The following is a 6793-nucleotide window of genomic DNA, read 5'->3' as shown; positions in this document are numbered from 1 at the left end:
TCATATCCCTGGTGGGGATTATACCACCCATTCGCAGATATTTGAGTGATATTACACTTAGAACTTTACACTTAGAACTAGTTTAAGGTCCACAACATATGAGTGCTACCTCATATACAGGCGATACTCGAAAAATTAGAATATCGTGCAAAAGTTCATTTATTTCAGTAATGCAACGTAAAAGGGTAAACTAATATATGAGATAGACGCATTACATGCAAAGCAAGATAGTTCAAGCCGTGATTTGTCATAGGTGCGATGATTATGACTTACAGCTCATGAAAACCCCAAATCCACAATCTCAGTAAATTAGAATATTGTGAAAAGGTGCAATATTCTAGGCTCACAGTGTCCCACTCTAATCAGCTAAGTAAGCCATAACACCTGCAAAGGGTTTCTGAGCCTTTAAATGGTCTCTCAGTTTGGTTCAGTAGGAATCACAACCATGGTGAAGACTGCTGACCTGACAGTTGTGCAGAAAACCATCATTGATACCCTCTATAAGGAGGGAAAGCCTCAAAAAGTAATTGCAAAGGAAGTTGGATGTTCCCAAAGTGCTGTATCAAAGCACATTAATAGAAAGTTATGTGGAAGGGAAAAGTGTGGAAGAAAAAGGTGCACAAGCAGCAGGGATGACCGCAGCCTGGAGAGGATTGTCAGGAAAAGGCCATTCAAAAGTGTTGGGGACTTTCACAAGGAGTGGACTGAGGCTGGAGTCCGTGCATCAAGAGCCACCACACACAGACGGATCCTGGACATGGGCTTCAGATGTCGTATTCCTCTTGTCAAGCCGCTCCTGAACAACAAACTATGCGTCTTACCTGGGCTAAAAAAAACAGACCTGTTCTGTTGCTCAGTGGTCCAAAGTCCTCTTTTCTGATGAGAGCAACTTTTGCATCTCATTTGGAAACCAAGGACCCAGAATCTGGAGGAAGAATGGAGAGGCACACACTGCAAGATGCTTGAAGTCCAGTGTGAAGTTTTCACAGTCTGTGTTGATTTGGGGAGCCATGTCATCTGCTGTTGTTGGTCCACTGTGCTTCATTAAGTCCAGGGTCAACGCAGCCGTCTACCAGGAGATTTTGGAGCACTTCATGCTTCCTTCCGCAGACAAGCTTTATGGGGATGCTGACTTCATTTTCCAGCAGGACACTGCCAAAAGCACCAAAGCCTGGTTCAATGACCGTGGAGTTACTTTGCTTGATTGGCCAGCAAACTCACCTGACCTGAACCCTATACAGAATCTATGGAGCATTGCCAAGAGAAAGATGAGAGACAGAAGACCGAACAATGCAGAAGAGCTGAAGGCCGCTATTGAAGCATCCTGGTCTTCCATAACACCTTAGCAGTGCCACAGGCTGATAGCTTCCATACCACACCGCATTGAGGCAGTAATTGCTGCAAAAGGGTCCCAAACTAAGTACTGAGTCCATATGCATGCTTATACTTTTCAGAGGTCCGATATTGTTCTATGTACACTCCTTGTTTTATTGATTGCATGTAATATTCTAATTTACTGAGATTGTGGATTTGAGGTTTTCATGAGCTGACAAATCACGGCTTGAACTATCTTGCTTTGCATGTAATGCATCTCTCTCATATATTAGTTTCCCCTTTTACGTTGCATTACTAAAATAAATTAACTTTTGCACGATATTCTAATTTTTCGAGTATCACCTGTATGTTTACAAGCACCTTAACAAAGCACCAACAATCCCAAAGAATCCAGAAACATGTGGGTTAGAGATGTTTGGACTGTGAATATTTGGACTTTTTTTATATTATTATTATATTGTTTTATCTTTTTACATCTTTCGGTGCAACCTGTCTTTTTGTATCTTATGATATCTGGGTGACAAAGGTGTAATTTTTTTTTTTTTTGAGAAATGCATACTATTTGTGAAATTCACAAGTAAATTGGACAGCCTGTGATGCAGCCTAAATAAATTAGTATGTCATAAATGTATTTATATAGTCTATGTATAAATACAAATGTGTATTTCTTGTGAGAATCTTTATATACTCCACAACCTTTATCTAAAGCTCTATGGTTTCTGTGTTGGAGTAATTTATATGTATTATTATGCTTTCATTTTCTTAGGCACTTTACCTTAAGTACCGTAATCTGATATTTAGAAAAATAAATCAAAGAAAATGTCGCACATCGTATATTCTTGTCCAAAAGTCAGAAATTTTGATTTTCATGCATAAAAACAGGCAAAACAAGTGATAAAGATGGACAAGGTTTTCTAGAAGGTTAGTTAATATTTAAATGTCAAATGTTCTCTGTTGATTGCTGTTCCTATTTGCATTATATTTCCTGTCTATCTACATATATATTGTGGTAGTGCTAGTTAAATGCCTTTTTATTGCAATGGATCCAAGCATCAGTCATCACAAATGGGTAGTTGCCCTTTCCGCTCTTGCAGGACAGATACCATTGGGTGCAATCCACATTAGCCTATGTGTTCCACCATTTTAACATACACACAGGGGGCAACTAAGGCATGGTTGTGTCATGGTCTGGTTGAGAAGGGGTGCTGACCATAGCATTAACCACTATAGGTTGGAAACCAAAATGCAAAGAAACCAGAATATACACAAACCAAGGCAAAAGCAAATGTATTATTATATACAAGAAACACAAAAGAATCAAATACAAAAACAGATAACAATAAGAAAATGGAGCAGGGGCCCTGAATGAAGAGAGCCCAGAAAAGCAGTTTGCTCTGGGACACAGAGGGTAACCAGAAGGTTATGCAGGACACAGGGATCAAACCAAAAACACAATAATAAACTGGCAAACAAAAAGGAAGGAAACTAGACTAAATAGGGAGAGAATAATTGCATGTTCGTGTCAGTTGGGAACAGAGTGAGATCGCTCAGGAAAAGCTGTGCTGAAGGAAGCTGTTCTTTCTAGCACCAGAGGGAACATCCCCTCTAGTACTGGTGTGACTAAGAATGTAAGATATGCTATACAGGTTGGGGTTGTAAGGAACTCTTTTTTTTAGACAGGGTCATCTGCCACTCTCATCACCTTAGGTAGACAGTTTTCTGTCTCCAAGGTACTTGGAACCAGCATGTTGCTCTGGATGGATTATTGGGAGGGGCTGGGGATGACCCTGCCGTCATGATCCGTATTGGTACCAATGCCAAAGTCAGAGGAAGCTGGAATGAGTCAGGGGAAAAATGAGTTCGGGGAATTAGGACATAAACTGAAAAAAAAGGCCTCCAATGGGTATTTTCAGAGATATTACCTGTGCCATGCACTACAGTGGAAAGGCAGTGGGAGGGTAATGCGTGGCTTTAAGTAAAGGTGTAGGAAGGATGGTCTGGGCTTTTTAGAGCACTGGGCTGATTTTGCACCTGGGTACAATCTTTAGGTGCAGGCCATCATGGCTTTAAACAGAAAAGGGTGCAGGCCAGGATGGCTAGAAGGTTGGAAGAGATTTTAAAGTAGTGGTGGGGAGCCAAACTGGAAAGAAATGTAAAGGCAGAGCAGCCTAGAAGGAGGGGGCAGGGTCAGAGAGGAGGGATATCAAGTCATTAACAATGCTCGTGGGAGGAGCGTTGTGTCTCCCAGGCCCTCGTTCCATACCTCCCTCTGTGTCTCCTCTCACACAACACACACAGAGCACCCTCCACACACACTGACCCCCCCTTCACATACCCTGAACCCCTACACACACACACTGAACCCCTACACACACAGCACACACACTGAACTCAAACACACACACAGCACCCCCACACCTCCTCGATACACACACACAGCAACCCCTATACACACACTGAACGCCACACAGCACCTCCCACACACTGAACTCCAGAACCACAGCACCCACTCCACACACACACAATACACTCCCCCCACTCACACAGCACCCCCACACTGAACCCCTATACACACAGTACATCCCACACACTAAACCATTCCCCCCCACATACACAGCACCCCCACACACACTGATCCCCTACACACTGCACCCACCCACACATGCAGCACCCCTCACACACACTGCACTCCTCCGCACAGGCATATGCACACACACACACACTGAACCCCTACACACAGCACCACACACACTGCTCCTCCCACACACTCACACTGAATCCTCCACACACACTGCACCCCTTACTGCAGTCTGTCTGTGTGAATTCAGCAGTGTGTGTGTGTGTATTCAGCAGTCTGTCGGTGTGTGTATTCAGCAGTCTGTCGGTGTGTGTGTATATTCAGCAGTCTGTCGGTGTGTGTGTATATTCAGCAGTCTGTCGGTGTGTGTGTATATTCAGCAGTCTGTGTGTGTGTATATTCAGCAGTCTGTGTGTGTTTATTCCACAATCTGTGTATATTCAGCAGCTTGTGTGTGTATTCAGCAGTCTCAGTGTATTCAGCAGTATGTGTGTATGTTTTTCGCAGTCTGTGTGTGTGTGTATTTGGCAGAATATATACACACACACACACACACACAGTATTTGGCACTGCATCCACAATAGTCATCACTGCCTTCATAGAGTTACATGGATCTTGTAGTGTTAAAATAACATCGTCTCCATATAAATTTAGCTTATATTGGATATGATCACAGCAAAATCCTTTGACAGCCTCTTCCTCTCTTATGATTGCTGCCAAAGGCTCCAATGACATTATATATAATATTGGGGACAACAGGCAGCCCTGTCTGTTTCCATTTCCTAATGTGAACCATTCAGAGCTAAACCCATTTCCCACCACTCTTGATGATGTATTCAGATACAATGTCATAATTGCTTCCAATATAGCTCCCTCCAAACCATGCCATTAACGAATATCGTAAATATTTTTTTTTTAACTATTTCCAATATATCAATTAATTTTCGTATATTAGTAATTGCGTATCTACCCTGAACAAATCCCACCTGGTCCGGATGGATTATGTCTGCAATAATCCTATTTTAGCAGCACGATTGAATGCAATATAATATAATTTTATATCGACATTTTGAAGCGTGATTGGTCGATAATTAGAAACCTCCAAACTACTCTTATCCTGTCTCAAAACTGGAACTATATTTGATTGTAACATTTCCATTGGGATTATATTTCTCTTAGCAAATTCATTAAAAAGTTTAACAAGTTGGGCGTGGCTTGGTGCCTGAACTGAATGGACGCACGCTTGTGAAGCTCCTGCCATTCCGGTGCCCTAGAGCGCAAATAACCGGTCTACAAAGCAAAATTATACCGAAAACCGCTATTATGTCACATAGACTAAAGAACAAGGCGACTAAGGCTGAAGGGCATCCTTTTTCCTGGCGCACTGGCCATCCAATCGGACCAGCTGATCGTGGACAGGGCGCATCGACTCAGACGGCCACAACACCTACCGCCCACGGCGACAAGAGAAGTCATAGCCCGCATTCACTTCTTCTATGCTAAGGAGCAACTGATGAGAGCTAGCAGAAGCGCTGAGATGCCGAACCCATATGGACACATCAAAATCTTTGCTGACCTATCCGCCTCCACGCTACAGTTCCGGAAAGCCTTAATACCGATCACAACTACACTTCGGGATCAGAAGGTCGCCTACAGATGTGGAGATTCCCTACAAAGCTGCTGGTCCACCATGAGGGAAACCTGCACGCGATCTCTACCTTGGAACTAGGACTCACAAAACTCAAGGACTGGGGCTTCCAGGTACCCGACCAAGTACAATAGAAACCGGCGAAAGTCCCCAGAATTTCAGCGGAGTGGACTAAAACATGAACGCTGTGTGAACCACCTATCTCCGATGGGAGGCTCACACCCAGTATCCTTTGAAGGTGATCCGGGACTTACCATGGTTAAAGGTGTAAGTTTATAACACCTAGGTATTATAATACCCCAATTTTGAGGTTGCACCTTCCGTTGAAGGTACCACAGGTCGTTTATGTTATGTTTGGCTTAGACAAGCGCTGGGGTTGCGTGCATGGAATAACCCCCCACAATCCCCGAGCAGACAAGGCAACTAAGACCCGGGCCCTGTAAGAGCTAAAAAAGAAACAAAACTAGGCTCCTAGAGCTGTTAGTAATAACCTAGGGACTCCCCAGTTCCAAGCTCTCAGCTACCCTCAGCACAGAGGGTGGGTTCCTCATTGTCCTCTTAACTGGGGTACATAGAACCTCTTAATGCCCAAAGGTACCATTCTACCAACATCCCCTTTCTCAGGGAATAGTACCTTCCACTATGGGTAACGATATTGTTACATTTAGCCCAGAATCCTCCATTAGGGCATGATACAACCACACTTAGACACAAGCACTGTGGGCAAGAAACCCGGGTTCCAGAAGTCAAAATAAACCACAGGTGAATCTGAGATATCCGAGGTACTATGGCTCCTGGATGAGGAGCTAGTCAGGGCATGTTGCCCACCTGTTTGTTGTACCCCCCATCCAATTTTCCCCTTTGTATCATCCCCCACCCTACAGACCCCCAAAGCTACAAAAAGTATCATCCAACCCTCTATACTCATGCAGACCAACTGCAGCCAAGCTACCAAACGCATTTCAATGTAACCCACCCAAAATTCTATACCATAAGAGCCCCCTATGGGAGTAGGAACTGTAAGAAACATGCACCTCACATCACACCAATATAAAAATAGTGTCTCATAAGGATTAAACACTCCCGATAAACGCAGGCTGCTACTTAAAGACATACTCAAACAAGGAGTAAATATCGCATGTATTCAAGAAACGCACTTTAAGAATGACCGCACTCCGGCCATATTAAACAAAAAATATCCAGTCCAATATCACTCTCTAGCAAGTACCAAA

The sequence above is a fragment of the Pelobates fuscus genome, chromosome 1 (assembly GCF_036172605.1).
Source record: "Pelobates fuscus isolate aPelFus1 chromosome 1, aPelFus1.pri, whole genome shotgun sequence".
NCBI classification, from domain to species: Eukaryota; Metazoa; Chordata; class Amphibia; order Anura; family Pelobatidae; genus Pelobates; species Pelobates fuscus.
This window is presented reverse-complemented; position numbering follows the sequence as displayed.